Here is a 17565-nt window from a genome sequence, read left to right as displayed (position 1 = left end):
TCCTTTAGGATGGACTGGTTGGATCTCCTTGCAGTCTAAGGGACTCTCAAGAGTCTTCTCCAACACCACAGTTCAAAAGCATCAATTCTTCAGTGCTCAGCTTTCTTTATAGTCCAGCTCTCATGTCCATACGTGACTACTGGAAAAACCATAGCTTTGACTATGCAGACCTTTGTCAGCAAAATGATGTCTCTGCTTTGTCCCTGTTGATGTCTCAGATGTCTCTGACAAACTGTCTAGACTGATCATAGCTTTTCTTCCAAAGAGCAAGCGTCTTTTAATTTTATGGCTGCACTCACCATCTACAGTGGTTTTGGAGCCCAAGAAAATAAAATTGTCACTGTTTCCACTTTTTCCCCTTCTGTTTGACATGAAGTGATGGGACCAGATGCCATGATCTTGGTTTTTCACACTCCCACTCCTTAGGCAGATGAGCCCATGAGAGTTCAGCCCAGGGAAGACAGCAGATACAGCAGGATCCTGTGAGGTCCAGGAGAGGACTCCCGTGTCCCCCAGTGTTAGGCCTAGAAAGACACCCAAACCACCTGGGCCTGAGGTTTCTGCACCGCAGGTTTTAAATTCTGCTTTATTTTAGTCCCTGGCAGAGCTTGTTAGAGATATGGATTTCCAGGTCCATCCCGAAGATTTTGATTTGGGATAAGGTTTGACAATTACTTTGTTTGGTTCTTTATTTGTAAGATTATGTTAAAATCCAACATAACATAAAATTCATCACTTAAATCACTCTCAGTGGCCTTTAGGACTTTCACAGAGTTGTGCAACCGTCACCACTGTAGTTTCCAGAACTTCTCATCACCCCAGAAAGAGACCTCACGAACCAGTGACTCCCCGTTATTGTTCCCCTCCAGCTCCTGGAAACTACTAACGTGCTTTCTCTGTCTATGGATTTGCCTGTTTTGGAGTTTCCTATAAGTGGAATGACATAATATGTGCCTTTTGTGTCTGACTTTTTTTTCACTTAGCATCATAACTTCAAAGATCATCTGTGCCGTTGCAGATATCAGGGATTCATTTCTTTTTTTATGGCCAAATGGCATTCCACTATATGGATATACCACATTTGTTTACCATTTGGTGGGCATGTGGGCTTTTTCTACCTTTTGGTATCTGTGAATAGTCCTGCTAATGAACATTCACGTGTATGTTTTTGTTAGAACACTTGGGAATTGGTGTTTTTAAGAGGCATCCAGGTGATTTGGCTGTGCCCGTAGACTAGAGGTTGCAAATGGGGTGTTGTTAGTAATACTCCAGGGACCTAATAATGCCAGAACGGACCTCATAGTCTTCTTCTCCACGGGACCTCGATGGAGAAGACAGGGACTCCAAAACTTTTGCATAACCCCAATGGGGAGCTCAGTAAATGCTGAACTGGAGAATAAGACTAGCTTGGCATGGACCCCTACCCCAATCTGCCCCTCCAAGTCCAACCTTGGACCGGAGAGAAGGCGTGGGAGCAGACACTGCATGGTGTGCTCGTCCGGGGTGGAGGGGTGGGTGGTAGGCCTTTCCCACAGGAATACTGGCCACTGCCAAATGTGGGCCAGAGAGTGCTTGATCACCAGCTTACTGGCCCACTTACTGGCCCCTTGGCGGTGAGGAAGGGGGCAGGTGTGGCCAAAGCACCTTTTCTCACGGAAAGTACTGACCCAGTGATGACTCTTCACTGTTTTTGCCGGTAGGACCCTCAGTTTATTTAGCCCAGTCGTGCTAATTGAGGGGGCGCTTGGGCTTAGCTCAGCCTGCCCTGGTTCACGAGGAGCACAGGGAGAAAGCTGAGCTGGATCAGGGATTCCTGATGTGTGTGGAGTGGGTACAGGGGCAAAGTGGAGGAGGGGCACTCCCGGGGCTCCATCAGAATCCTCTGCCCTTGTGAGTTTGTGTGTTTCCGTGTCTTACTTATGGCAGTGTAATCTTATATCTGGAAAGCAGTCATCCTTTATCTCTCCCTTTCCTCTAAGAACAGCCACCAGGCCCAGGAGAGAAGGTAGTGAGAAGGGAGCAGGGTAACATCTAGGCAGGCTGGAGAAATAGCAGGTCATCTGGGGAAGCAGGGCTGTGCCAGGCTCAGCTGTCCCTTTCTGTCCCTTGCTGCATGCCTCCCTGCCAGACGCCGGGCAGGAGGTCACATGGCATTCAGGCTCTTCCTGGTCTCCTCACTGTCCACAGTGGGTCATCCCAAGCACGTCTTCCTCTCCTGCGCCTGCCATTTCCCAGAGGCAGAACCACGTATCTTTATTCCATCCACAGAGATGGCCTGGAAAGAGGGATTAAGCCTACAGCTGAGCCACCTGCATCCTTTGCCCCCAGTTTCACGACTTGTTCCTTGTCTGCCTGGGTTGCACACTGTGGAGTGGATGGGAAGGTGAGGTCAGGTGGAGAGGATGGGCAGTGAGCAGTGAGGGGCCGTGGGCACATAGCTTTCTTACAGAATCAGGAGTTCTGAGCAGGCACGTTTGGCTGAGAGGGGAGAGCTGAGCTTATTGTTCTTGGAAGAGATGTGTGCAGTGGACCTGGAGATTAGGCTGGTTAGTCACCTCAGCTTCACATCCAACCACCCACCCATCCATCCATCCATTTGTCAGGCTTGGTCTTCCATCAGGAGTCACTGTCTCCGATGGTTGGCCATGAATGTGACAAGGCGGCTATGCCGTGATGGTGAGCAAGGGGATGGGGAGGGGCCTGGAGGGAGCACAGAGAAGCTTTCAGTGGAGTTCAGCCAAAGCCCGGAGAGATGTGGGACCAGTGCTCCAAGTGGGGGGAATCTCCTTGGGTGGGAGCATGGGGAAGATGGCTGGGGAGGGTGGTTGAGAGGAGCACGGTATTTTAAAATGTAGTGTACGGCAAAACCAATACAGTATTATAAAGTAAAATAAAAAATTTTTAATTAAAAAAAATGTAATGTACTAAGGGAAAAATTGAAGTGTGCTAAGGCCAACAAATCAAGAGAGTTGTCACTGAAAAGATAGTTCCTCAAAAATCCCAAGGAAGTTTGTGGGGAGGAGTGGTCAGTCTCACAGGGAAGCTCCAGGATGAGTTGGGGAGCAGGGCGGGGGGTGGGGGCAGGAACTGTGTTTGGAGAGAAAGAAATGCCAAAGCAAGGTGAACAGGATTAGGATCGGCTGGTGGGAATCATTTCAGTGGGCTCTGGGGCATCGGGCTGCCCCTAGTTGTCTAGTACCTGACTGGGCTTGGAGTGATTAGGATGGGGGATGGCGGCCTGGAATTTAGGAGCGCCGATGAAGGAGGAGGCTGTGGGGGGTATGTGTGCTCTGGATTGATTAGTTTGCACTTGAAAATTACCCTGTGAATGAGTTGTTTAGTATCTCTAGGAGCTGGTTAACCCTAGGAGGGGGAGTCCTTCCAGGGTCAGCAAGACCCAGATGTCAAAGCATTAGAATCCAGAAAACAAAAGACGTAGTTGACACGCATGGCGCCCCAGCAGATGAGAGATGGAGGGAGAGAGGCAGGGACTGTCCGAACTGATGATGACTCTTCCTGAGTGCGAGGCACGTCCTGCCCTGTCCAGGGTGCTGGAGACTTGGCTCGGATCTGCTCTCAGACAGGAGGAAGGCCACACAGGGATGCCCTTCGTCCCCTGGAGGCAAGGTCAGGCCAGGCACAGAGGGTCCCCCCAGGTGCCTCTACTCTGCAGGCTGGGCCAGTGGGCTCGCCGTGCCCTCCGTGCCCGAGCCGGGGTACAGACCCAACTGGGTCAAGATGGCTCCAGCATCCGGGTGTCCTGGCAGAAAAGAGTCCTTCATGTCTCACACTCACCTGCACTGTCTTGGGGACAACACTCACCCTAAGTTTTCATGAATTCAGAAGGACTGTTTCAGAAACATGTGCCACAGTGCTTATCCAAGTGCAGAGGCCCTGCGATGCCCGTGTTTTGCTGCACAGTCGAGGACTGGCAGGCAGGCATAACTGTAGGGATCGCCCAGGGTCTGGGCATGGGAGTTTAAGCCCTCCCTTCCTCCGCATTGTGTGACCTTGAGCCATCCTGTCCCCCCTTGGGCGAGTCACCTAAGTGTCCAAGTCAATTATCTTCACATCCCAGGCTCCTGGCACGTGGTACCAGCTCAGGACATGCTGGTGGGTGGAGAACGGAAACCCAGGACCACAGCGGTTCAGAAATGCTAAATGCGCACTTCCTGAAAAGAACAGTCTGCCTTTCAGGCTTTCAGACCAACCTGGCAGTGTTCCTGGCCCTGCTGAAGTGCACCAGTGCTCTCCATGGTGCTTATCCTGAGAGGCAGGTCAGGTTTGTTCATGGGTGTGTGTGGCTCCAATTCACTCATGACGTGTGACTTTGTGCTTTTAAGGGTTTAAGCCCTTCTACTGGATGAAATATTTATAAGCATTTAAACTCATGTTTATAAAATATTTTAGTAATATTAAACAGTTTCTTTCATGATAACACTGAGGCATCAGAGTTTAAAACTGTTCATTTGGTTTGCTTGTACTCTTTTAAGTGTTCACAGTTATCCAGGAAGAAATAAACCAAAATATTAGAGGGACAGCTTCTGGGTTGTGGAATTCAGGATGATTTTTCTGTCTTCCTGCCTTGTTTTCATATTTCCTATAATGAGTATGTGTTGCCTCTCTGCGTTTGGACCCAGGTTTGTGGAGGAGGTGGTCCATCACACCATGGGCCTGAGGCATGTCCTGAGGTGTCCCATGACCAGCTCCCCATTTACAAACTGAAGACCAGTTAGTCCAATGGGGATGAGGGCCCACTGCGTGGCCTCCTCCTGGTCCTTGGCCCCTGTGGCCATCAGTGATTTAGAGGCTGGGCCCCATCACAGCTTCAGAGGTGCCAGGACCCTTCCCACCCTCGTTGTCCTAGTCAGGTGGGGCAGAAATAGCTGAGACTAGGGTGACTTAAACGGCAGGCATTTATTCCTTACATGTCTGGAGGCTGGAAATCTGAGAGCAGGGTGTCAGCATGGTCTTATGTTTTCACTGACTGTAATCAATTAGGGCCACTTCTGCTTTACTCCTCCTTCTCCTTTGATACACTTCTCCTGTTGGCTGACATTAAAGCAGCCACAGGTGTTTGGTGGCTTTGGCAAAGGAGAAATTGGATTTGGGGTGTATTTATTGGCTTATTTATATGGTTTGGGGATTTCCCAGGTGGAGATAGGGGTAAAGAACATGCCTGCCAATGCAGGAGGCATAAAAGATGTGGGTTCGATCCCTGGGTCAGGATGATCTCCTGGAGGAGGGCATGGCAACCCACTCCAGTGTTCTTGCCAGGAGAATCCCATGGACAGAGGCGCCTGGTGGGCTACAGTCCATGGGGTCACAAAGAGTCGGACACACCTGAAGCAACTGAGCATGCGTGCATATGGCTTTTAGTGCCTTGTATCTACAGCTAGGTTGTTGATTCTGTCCAGGTATAATTTTAGCTTCTAGAAATACTCTTACTGCCTCTGTGCTGACTCACCCAAGGTCATCGAAGAATATGTGGTGTATTCAGCACAGCCTTCTCAAGTGATTGCAGACAAGGGGCCTCAACTGTACTAGAGGTTGTGATTGCTCCTGTGTTTGCAATAGTTTGTTTCCTTTTGGTGTTGTCTTGTAGTTGGGACTACTAACACAGATCCAACTTGGATAGTTCTTTGAAAATGCTAAGTTTAACAAGATGATTTGTTTCTTGAAAAACTGCCCAGACCTCCAAACATATGTATTACAAAGCATAACAGGCATTAAAAATAATTTTCAAACACCAGGAGAGAAACTTGAATGCAGACAGAATGTGAAAAGTTTGCTCAAAATGTTGATAAAGCTGTTACCAGTTAAACTGCTATTTTGAAAATTTTGGCTTACAATAAAGTAAGGGAGAGATGAAAGACTTCTGATTTCAGTTGCTCAGTCGTGTCTCACTCTTTGCAACCCCATAGATTGCAGCACGCCAGGCCTCCCTGTTCATCACCAGCTCCCGGAGCTTGCTCAAACTCACGTCCATCAAGTCGGTGATGCCATCCAACCAACTCATCCTCTGTTGTCCCCTTCTCCTCCTGTCCTCAGTCTTTCCCAGCATCAGGGTCTTCTCCAATGAGTCAGTTCTTCACATCAGGTGGACAAAGTATCGGAGCTTCAGCTTCAGCATCAGTCCTTCCAATGAATATTTAGAACCGATTTCCTTTAGAACTGACTGGTTTGATCTCCTTGCAGTCCAAGGGACTCTCAAGAGTCTTCTCCAACACCACAGTTCAAAAGCATCAATTCTTCGGAGCTCAGCTTTCTTTATGGTCCAACTCTCACATCACTAGAAAAACCATAACTCTGACTAGTCGGACCTTTGTGGGTAATGTCTCTGCTTTTTAATATGCTAGGTTTATCATAGCTTTTCCTCCAAGGAGCAAGCATCTTTTCATTTCATGGCTGCAGTCAACACCTGCAGTGATTTTGGAGCCCAAGAAACTGAAGTCTGTCACTGTTTCCACTGTTTCTCCATCTATTTGCCATGAAGTGAGGCCAGATGCCATGATCTTCGTTTTTTCAATGTTGAGTTTTAAGCCAACTTTTCACTCTCCTCTTTCACTTTCATCAAGAGGCTCTTGAATTCTTCGCTTTCTGCCATAAGGGTAGTGTCATCTGCATATCTCAAGTCATTGATATTTCTCCCAGCAATGGTGATTCCAGCTTGTGCTTCATCCAGCCCGGCATTTCACATGATGTGTTCTGCATATAAGTTAAATAAGCAGGGTGGCAATATACAGCCTTTCCCAATTTAGAACCAGTCTGTTGTTCCATGTCTGGTTCTAACTGTTGCTCCTTGACCTGCATACAGGTTTCTCAGGAGGCAGGTAAGATGATCTGGTATTCCTATCTCTTCAAGTATTTTCCACAGTTTGTTGTGATCACACAGTCAAAGACTTTAGCATAGTCAATGGAGAAGAAGTAGATATTTTTCTGGAATTCTCTTGCTTTTTCTATGATCTAATGGATGTTGGCAATTTGACCTCTGGTTTGTCTGCCTTTCCTAAATCCAGCTTGAACATCTGGAAGTTCACGGTTCACGTACTGTTGAAGCCTAGCTTGGAGAATTTTGAGATGAGTGCAACTGTGCAGTAGTTCAATATGTATTAATATACCTTCTTTTATCATTTTTAAAGTATTTATTAAATAAAACTCAGGTAAAAATCCATGGAAAATAAATAAAGATTTTAAATGAGTGAAGAAATCAGTAGAAGTAAATCTGACTTCAGAAGTTTAATTATAACTAAAAAGTTTCAGATCAGACTGAAGCAGTCATTCATTAGGAGGAAAAGATAAATATTCAAGAGAAGTAAGTAACAGACAGGCTCTTGAAGTGTTTGACAATGCAATTAACAAAGAGGAGTGAATCTGATGAACACATTGGAAAAGCATTTAAACTTCCTTCTGATTTTGACATGAGATGTTGACAACATCAAAGACAATGTAAAGCTCAGAATATTACCTCTACAGTAAAAATGTTGACAGCAACAGTTACTGAGTTCCTAATCTAAAAAGCATTTTAAATCAGTCTCCGACCAAGAAAACGTCAAACACCCTGAAATCCACATCCAGAAGCACACCAGATAGCAGTTTCTCCTAATTTGGTCATCTAAATATTCGTATAGCCTCACCAATAACTACTCTAAATTACTGAAAATTAAAAAAATATTTCTCTCAACATGCTAGAGCAAGTGTTGGCAAGCTACAGCACACACACCAATTCTACCTGCCTCTGGTTTTATTTTCCCGTAACAGTTTTATAAAGATGTGACTCACATTTAAATTACCTCATCTGAAATGTACAATTCAATGGTTTTTGCTGTATTCCTGGAGTTGTACAACCATTACAACATGATTCACCCCCTCCTCCTCAATCCTAGGCAATCACTACTTTGTGTCTCCTTAGAGTTGCCTCTTCCGAATATTTCATATAAATGGCATTGTACAATATGTGGCCTTTTTGGACTGGCTTCATTCAATTAGCATAATGTTTTCAAGGTTCATCCATGTTATACCATTTGTCAGTACTTTATTCTTTTTTATTGCTCGATTATAATCTACTGTATAGATATACTGTTTTTTATCTATCAGTTTATTAGTTGATGGACATTGAGCTGTTAACTACTTTTCAGCTATTATAAGAAATGCTGCTGAAAACATTTGTGTACAGGTTATTCCATGGATGCATCATTTTTCTTGAATATGTACCTAGGAGTAGAATTGTTGGTTCTTGTGGTAACTCTATGTTTAACATTTTGAGAAACTGCCAAACTAGTTCCCAAAGCAGCTGTACCTTTTTACATTCACACTAACAATTTCTCTACATCCTCACCAAAAGTTATTACCTGTGTTTTTATTATAACCATCCCAGTGGATGTGAAGTATTATCTCATTGTGGTTTTGAGCACATTTTCATGAGTATAATGACAGCTTGTATGTATCTTTTTTGGACAAATGTCTATTCATTATCACCTTTGCTTATTTTTAATTGGGTTATCTTTTTATTATCAAGTTCTAATCATTCTTTATTCATTCTATATGCTGGATACAAATCCCTTATCAGACTGCTCAGGTAAATGGCTTGCAAATATTTTCTCCTATTATTGTCTTTTCACTTTCATGTTAGTATCATTTGATGCATAAAAGTTTAATTTTTGTGAGTCTAATGTAGATATACATTAGCGCGGGTGGCTGTGACTGGTGCACTAAGCGCAGGCAGCTTGACCGGTGCACTAAGCGTGGCGGAGAGGAGCCACCCCACATACGAGGTCAGGGGCAGAAGCCAGGAGGATCCCATGCCCAAGAGGCGGTGGCCAAGAGGAGTTACCCCACATCCGAGGTCAGGGGCAGTGGCCAAGAGTGCCAGGCTGCGACAGCGCAGGAAGGGCCAAGAGGAGCTACCCTACGCCCGAGGCCAGGGGCAGTGGCTGGGAGGAGCAACCCCACATCCAAGGAACGGTGGCTGCACGGGTGCCGGAGGGCTGAAAGGAGCTACTCCACGTTCAAGGTCAGGAGGGGCGTTGGTGAGGAGATACCCCTAATCCAAGGTAAGGAGCAGCAGCTGTGGTTTGCTGGAGCAGCTGTGAAGAGATACCCCATGCCCAAGGTAAGAGAAACCCAAGTAAGATGGTAGGTGTTGCAAGAGGGCATCAGAAGGCAAACACACTGAAACCATACTCACAGAAAACTAGTCAATCTAATCACACTAGGACCACAGCCTTGTCTAACACAATAAAACTAAGCCATGCCTGTGAGGCTATCAAAGATGGGCGGGTCATGGTGGAGAGGTCTGACAGAATGTGGTCCACTGGAGAAGGGAATGGCAAACCATTTCAGTATTCCTGCCTTGAGAACCCCATGAACAGGATGAAAAGGCAAAAGGATAGGATACTGAAAGAGGAACTCCCCAGGTCAGTAGGTGCCCAATATGCTACTGGAGATCAGTGGAGAAATAACTCCAGAAAGAATGAAGGGATGGAGCCAAAGCAAAAACAATACCCAGCTGTGGATGTGACTGGTGATAGAAGCAAGGTCCAATGCTGTAAAGAGCAATATTGCATAGGAACCTGGAATGTCAGGTCCATGAATCAAGGCAAATTGGAAGTGGTCAAACAGGAGATGGCAAGAGTGAACGTCGGCATTCTAGGAATCAGCGAACTAAAATGGACTGGAATGGGTGAATTTAACTCAGATGACCATTATATCTACTACTGCGGGCAGGAATCCCTTAGAAGAAATGGAGTAGCCATCATGGTCAACAGAAGAGTCTGAAATGCAATACTTGGATGCAATCTCAAAAACCACAGAATGATCTCTGTTCGTCTCCAAGGCAAACCATTCAATATCACAGTTATCCAAGTCTATGCCCCAACCAGTAACGCTGAAGAAGCTGAAGTTGAATGGTTCTATGAAGACCTACAAGGCCTTTTAGAACTAACACCCAAAAAAGATGTCCTTTTCATTATAGGGGACTGGAATGCAAAAGGTGGAAGTCAAGAAACACCTGGAGTAACAGGCATATTTGGCCAAGGAATGCGTAATGAAGCAGGGCAAAGACTAATAGAGTTTTGCCAAGAAAATGCACTGGTCATAGCAAACACCCTCTTCCAGCAACACAAGAGAAGATTCTACACATAGACATCACCAGATGGTCAACACCGAAATCAGATTGATTATATGTTTTTCAGCCAAAGATGGAGAAGCTTTATACAGTCAACAAAATAAGACCAGGAGCTGACTGTGGCTCAGATCATGAACTCCTTATTGCCAAATTCAGACTCAAATTGAAGAAAGTAGAGAAAACCACTAGACCATTCAGGTATGACCTAAATCAAATCCCTTATGATCATACAGTGGAAGTGAGAAATAGATTTAAGGGACTGGATCTGATAGATAGAGTGCCTGATGAACTATGAATGGAGGTTCGTGACATTGTACAGGAGACAGGGATCAAGAAAAGAAATTGAAAAGAAATGCCAAAATGATTCATTTTTCCAATGAATCATTTGGTACCCTTGCTGAAAATCAGTTGATCATATTGTTGCAGCCACGCGTTCCGGGAAACAAACTCACTCAGAAGGACAATGCAGATAGTGGAGTGCAGTTTATTACACCGGCGGGCCCAAGGCAGAGTCTGCTCTCAGCCAAGGAACCCGACCAGTTTTTGTGAAAACCTTATATATCCTAAGTGTACTTGCTCAAACCCACCTCCCCAAATTCCTTGAAACTAGTCTGGACCAAGTAAAAGAGAGATACAATCAAAGTTAGTCCATGGTTCATGTGTGACAAGACTAGATAAACAGTGGATATTTATCAATAGGCCTGTGGTCATATCCCAGTAAACATAATGGAATTTACCACTTTGTTCTGTTACAGAGATAACTGAATTGGCATATTCTTTTAGGCAACAGAGAGTCCAAGTGCAAGTCCTGAGGCTCTTTTACCAGGGGGTCTGGTTTCCCATTGGTATGCCATCTCTATAGACAGTGGGCACAAAGTTCAGAGTCCATTGGAAGGGTGACCATGCGTGTAGCCTACTGTTCGCAGCCTGGGCTAACATGGAGTCCAGCTCTGTCTGTTTCCTCTTTCAATATGTAAGGGCTCCTTTCTGGACTCTGTGTTCCCTTCCATTAATAATTTTATTTCTTTATGCCAGAGCCACGCTGTCTTGTTTATTTTAGTTTTGCAGTAAACTTTGAAACAGGTAAGTCTGAGTCCTTCCACCCTCTTCTTTTTCAAGGTTGTCTTGGCTATTCCCGATCCTTTGATTTGAATTTCTAGGAGTTTCTCCATTTCTGCAAAATTCTAGCATAAGTGTCTCATTGAGTCACAGATCAATATGGGGAATACAGGTATTCCTCAATTTATTACAGTTTGCTTTATTGCGCTTTGCAGACACTACTTAAAAAAAAAAAAAAACAAAACAAATTGAAGGTTTGTGGCCACCTTGTGTTTTGCTGAAAGTTTTCACTTTCCTCGTCTCAGGTTCAAAGGATTTGTTAACAAAATAAGCCACTTGATAGTACAAATAAATGATACAAATATTTCTTAGAGAATTATCTAGCTTACTTTCAATATACTAAGATTAAAAGAAAAGAGAAATAGAAAGAGCAGAGGATACATCACGAAATTGGGTTTTGACAAACATCCAGGCTTAATCAGTGCTGGGAAGTCCCGTGTCACAGAGCATCTGGAGTCCCCTTTGGGAAAGGTCAGCAAGGCAGCTCTGTGGGTGAGACTTCAAAGGTTGCAGTCAGGGGTTCCCATTTATAATCCCAGGATAGAAGCAAACTGATATCATCATCCATCTAAGACCAAATTGCAAACCTGGTTTCATGTTAACACTTTGTTTTGTCTTGTAAAACTTGGAATGTTGTTAAGCCTGGGACTTGATTGGCCAGGCCCCCTTCAGGGGCTCAACAATCTTAAGATTGCTCCCCCATCTTACCTAAACTACACTCACAGCAGGCAGTCACTCCCAGTCACTCTCAGTCAGGGCAGTGTCCAGGCAGGTTAGAAGCAAGGTCAGAGGCGTGCTCTGCTTTGTCTCCGAAGCCTAAACAGACTATTCATTTAATTTCCCTAACACCCTGCATTATCAGTTAATGGTTAGCATTTTTTAGCAATAAAATATTCTAAAGTATGATATGTATGTCATGTCAATGTATGGCAAAACCAATACAGAATTGTAAAGTAAAATAAAAAATAAATTAATTAATCAAAAAATAATAATAATTAAAAAAGACATAATGGCACACGTAATAGCTTACAGTAAACATAACTTTTACATGTGCTGGGAAACCAAAAAAAATTCATATGGCCCTCCTTATTTTGGTATTTGCTTAATTGCAGTAGTCTGAAACTGAACCAGCAATGTCTCTGAGTATGACTGTGCTGCCATATTAAACTCTGGTCCATGAAAATGGGATGTCTTTCCATTTACTTAGATCTTTGATCATCGATCTTTCAACAAGTTTTTTTTTCAGTGTACTAATGTCACATTTTTTTCCTTCAATTTATCCCTAAAAAATTTTTGGTCATTTTTGATGTTATTGTAAGTAGAATTGTTTTCTTTTTTTTTAACTCAAAATGCTTCTAATTTATTTTTTTACTTTTTATTGATGCACAGCTGAATTACAGTGTTATGTTACTCACTGCTGTGCAGCAAAGTGACTCAGTTATTTATTTATGTAAATTTTCATCCCTATCAAGCTACCAGTGGTATTTTTCACAGAACTAGAACAAATAATTTCAAGATTTGTATGGAAATACAAAAAACCTCGAATAGCCAAAGCAATTTTGAGAAAGAAGAATGGAACTGGAGGAATCAACTTGCCTGACTTCAGGCTCTACTACAAAGCCACAGTCATCAAGACAGTATGGTACTGGCACAAAGACAGAAATATAGATCAATGGAACAAAATAGAAACCACAGAGATAAATCCACACACCTATGGACACCTTATCTTCGACAAAGGAGGCAAGAATATACAATGTAGTAAAGACAATCTCTTTAACAAGTGGTGCTGGGAAAACTGGTCAACCACTTGTAAAAGAATGAAACTAGATCACTTTCTAACACCTCACACAAAAATAAACTCAAAATGGATTAAAGATCTAAACGTAAGACCAGAAACTATAAAACTCCTAGAGGAGAACATAGGCAAAACACTCTCCGACATAAATCACAGTAGGATCCACTATGATCCACCTCCCAGAATACTGGAAATAAAAGCAAAAATAAACAAATGGGATCTAATTAAAATTAAAAGCTTCTGCACAACAAAGGAAAATATAAGCAAGGTGAAAAGACAGCCTTCTGAATGGCAGAAAATAATAGCAAATGAAGCAACTGACAAACAACTAATCTCAAAAATATACAAGCAACTTATGCAGCTCGATTCCAGAAAAATAAACGACCCAATCAAAAAATGGGCCAAAGAACTAAATAGACATTTCTCCAAAGAAGACATACAGATGGCTAACAAACACATGAAAAGATGCTCAACATCACTCATTATCAGAGAAATGCCAATCAAAACCACAATGAGGTACCATTTCACACCAGTCAGAATGGCTGCAATCCAAAAGTCTGCAAGCAATAAATGCTGGAGAGGGTGTGGAGAAAAGGGAACCCTCTTACACTGTTGGTGGGAATGCAAACTAGTACAGCCACTGTGGAGAACAGTGTGGAGATTCCTTTAAAAATTGCAAATAGAACTGCCTTATGACCCAGCAATCCCACTGCTGGGCATACACACCGAGGAAACCAGAATAGAAAGAGACACATGTACCCCAATGTTCATTGCAGCACTGTTTATAATAGCCAGGACATGGAAACAACCTAGATGTCCATCAGCAGATGAGTGGATAAGAAATACACAATGGAGTATTCAGTTCAGTTCAGTTCAGTCACTCAGTCATGTCTGACTCTTTGCGACCCCATGAATCGCAGCACGCTAGGCCTCCCTGTCCATCACCAACTCTCGGAGTTCACTCAGACTCACGTCCATCGAGTCTGTGATGCCATCCAGCCATCTCATCCTCTGTCGACCCCTTCTCTTCCTGCCCCCAATCCTTCCCAGCATCAGAGTCCCTTCCAATGAGTCAACTCTTCGCATGAGGTGGCCAAAGTACTGGAGTTTCAGCTTTAGCATCATTCCTTCCAAAGAAATCCCAGGGTTGATCTCCTTCAGAATGGACTGGTTGGCTCTCCTTGCAGTCCAAGGGACTCTCAAGAGTCTTCTCCAACACTACAGTTCAAAAGCATCAATTCTTCGGCGCTCAGCCTTCTTCACAGTCCAACTCTCACATCCATACATGACCACAGGAAAAACCAAAGCCTTGACTAGACGGACCTTAGTCAGCAAAGTAATGTCTCTGCTTTTGAATGGAGTATTACTCAGCCATTAAAAAGAATACATTTGAATCAATTCTAATGAGATGGATGAAACTGGAGCCGATTATACAGAGTGAAGTAAGCCAGAAAGAAAAACACCAATACAGTATACTAACACATATATATGGAATTTAGAAAGATGGTAGTGATAACCCTGTATGTGAGACAGCAAAAGAGACACAGATGTATAGAATGGACTTTTGGACTCTGAGGGAGAGGGAGAGGGTAGGATGATTTGGGAGAATGGCACTGAAACATGTATACTATCATGTAAGAAACGAATCGTCAGTCTATGTTCGATGCAGGGTACAGGATGCTAGGGGCTGGTGCACGGGGATGATCCAGAGAGATGATATGGGGTGGGAGGTGGGAGGGGGGTTCAGGACTGGGAACTCATGTACACCCGTGGCGGATTCATGTCAATGTATGGCAAAACCAATACAGTACTGTAAAGTAAAATAAAGTAAAAATAAAAATTAAAAACAAAACAAAACAAAATGCTTCTAATTTAGTTTTTTACTTTTTATTGACGCATAGCTGAATTACAGTGTTATGTTACTCACTGCAGCAAAGTGACTCGGTTATTTATTTATGTAAATTTTCATATTTATATAAACATTTATAAATTTTATAATATAAATACTGTAATTATATGAATATTTTATATCCTTGTCCATTTTGGTTTACCACAGGATATTGAATATAGTTCCCTGCGCTGTATAGGAGGACTGTGTTGTTTATCCATTCTGTATACACCAATTTGCATCTGCTAATTCCAAACTCCCAATCCAACCCTCTCCCACCTTCCTCCCCTTAGATAACCATCAGTCTGTTCTCAATGTCTCTGATAGAATTGTTTTCTTAATTTCATTTCAGTTCATTCATTGCTTGTCTATAGAAATACAATAGATTTTTGTATATTGATCTCGAATCCTGCAATCTCACTGAACTTTTAAAAATTAGCTTTTAGTGGTTTCCATAGGATTTTCTTCCCTCATAGCTCAGTTGGTAAAGAATCTGCCTGCAATGCAGGAGACCCTGGTTTGCTTCCTGGGTCAGGAAGATCTGCTGAAGAAGGGATAGGCTATCCACACCAGTATCCACGGGCTTCCCTTGTGGCTCAGCTGGTAAAGAATCTGCCTGCAATGTGGGAGACCTGGGTTCGTTCCCTGGGTTGGGAAGATTCCCTAGAGAAGGGAAAGGCTACCTGCTCTAGTATTCTGGCCCAGAGAATTCCATGGACTGTATAATCCATGGGTCACAAAGAGTCTGACATGACTCAGTGATTTTCACTTTCATAGGGTTTTCTACATAGAAGATCATTTCATCTGCAAATAGATATAGTGTTACTTCTTCCTTTCCAGACTGGACGCCCTTTCCTTCTTTTTCTTGCCTAATTGTTCTAGCTAGAACTTTCAGTATGGTGTTGACTAGAAGTGGTGTGGGCAGACACCCTTTTCTTTCTTCTGATTAGGGGGAAACCATTCATTCTTTCACCATGAAGCATGATGGGGTATTTCATTGATGTCCTTTATCAACCTGAGGAACTTCTAGTCTTGTCTTTTGAGTGCTTTTTTTTTTTCAGGAAAGGATGTTGGATTTTGCCATTTTTAGTTTTTGAGTCTTGAGGTGACCATATTGTTTTTCCTTTATTCTTTTCAGATGCTAAACCTTGCATCCCTCAGATAAATTTCACCTGGTAATGATATGTAGTCTTTTACTACGCTGTTGGATTTGGTTTGCTAAAATTTTACTGAGGAATTTAAAGTCTATTTTTATAAGAGATATTGTTAATCTCTAGTCTTTTTCTTATAATATCTTTGTCTGATTTTGGTATCAGGGTAATATTAGCCTCATAGAATGAACTGGGATATTTCTTCTCTTCCATTTTTTGGGAAGAGTTTGTGAAAAGTTGGTATTAATTTTTCTTTAAATGTTTGATAAAATTCATCAGTGAAGTAATTGGGCCTTCAGCTAATTTTTGTGAGAAATTTTAATTCACTAATTCAATCTCTTTACTTGTTACAGGTCTATTGAAAATTTTAGGTCTTATTAAATCAGCTTTGGTAGTCTGTGTCTTTCTAGAAATTTGCCCACTTTCAGTTTTTTTAATGTGGATTTCAGTTATTCTGTTGTCACTTGTTTTCAGCCTGAATAATCCCTTTTAGTGTTTCTTTTTTATAACTGTATTGAAGTATAGTTGATTTACAATGTTGTATTAGTTTCAGGTGTATAGCATGGTCATTCAGTTATACATATACAGATATTCATTCCTTCTCGGTTTCTTTTCCCATATAGGTTATTACAGAATACTAAGTAGAGTTTCCTGTGCTATACAATAGGTCCTTGTTTGTTATCTATTTTATATATAATAGTGTGTGTATGTTAATCTTAAACTCCCTAATTTAGTATTTGCTCTATGGCAGGTCTGCTAGCAGTGAATTATCCCAGATTTTGTTTATCTAAGAATATTTTTATTTCACTTTCATTGTTGGAAGATAATTTTGTTATATATGATTCTTGGTGGACACCATTACCTCTGACCTCCATTATTTCTGATTAAAAGTCAGCTGTTAATCTTATTGGGCTTCCAATGAGTCATTTTTCTTTTCCTTCTTTTGACAGTTTTGCTTTGTCTTTCAACAACTTTGACTATAACGTGGGCGTGAACCTCTTTGCATTTATCTTACTTGCTTAAATTTCTTGGATGTTTACATGAATGTTTGTAATCAAATTTTGGATGTTTTCAACCATTATTACTTTGAATATTTTCTACTCCTTCCTCTGTGTCCTCTCCTTTTGGCACTTTTACTATGCACATTTCAGTGAACTTATGGTCTTCCATATTTCTCAGAGGCTCTGTTCAGTTTTCTTTATTTCTCCCCTCACTGCTCTTCAGATCGTATAATTTCCATTGACCTGTATTCAAGTTCATGGAGTCTTCTTCCAGCTCACATCTATTACTGAGCCCTCTCGTGAATTTTTCATTTGTTTTTGTACTTTTAAGCTACGGAATTTAGTTTTTTTTTTCTGTTTCATTTTTAGTTTCTATTACTTTCTTGATGCTATTTGACACTGTTCTTATTCTCCCCTTTAGTTCTTTAGACGTGGTTTCCTTTTGTTCTTTCAATGTATTTTTAATAACTGGCTAGAAACTTTTG

General features: G+C 42.4%; 1 protein-coding gene across 1 annotated transcript in view; it reads left to right on the top strand.

The window, feature by feature from the left end:
• The window catches only part of ADAMTS2 (ADAM metallopeptidase with thrombospondin type 1 motif 2), a 253928-nt gene that overhangs the window by 201675 nt on the left and 34688 nt on the right, over positions 1 to 17565 (top strand). The gene's annotated exons all lie outside the window — the stretch shown is intronic.

Source organism: Oryx dammah, unplaced genomic scaffold (assembly GCF_014754425.2).
Source record: "Oryx dammah isolate SB20612 unplaced genomic scaffold, SCBI_Odam_1.1 HiC_scaffold_5, whole genome shotgun sequence".
NCBI classification, from domain to species: Eukaryota; Metazoa; Chordata; class Mammalia; order Artiodactyla; family Bovidae; genus Oryx; species Oryx dammah.
This window is presented reverse-complemented; position numbering and strand designations above follow the sequence as displayed.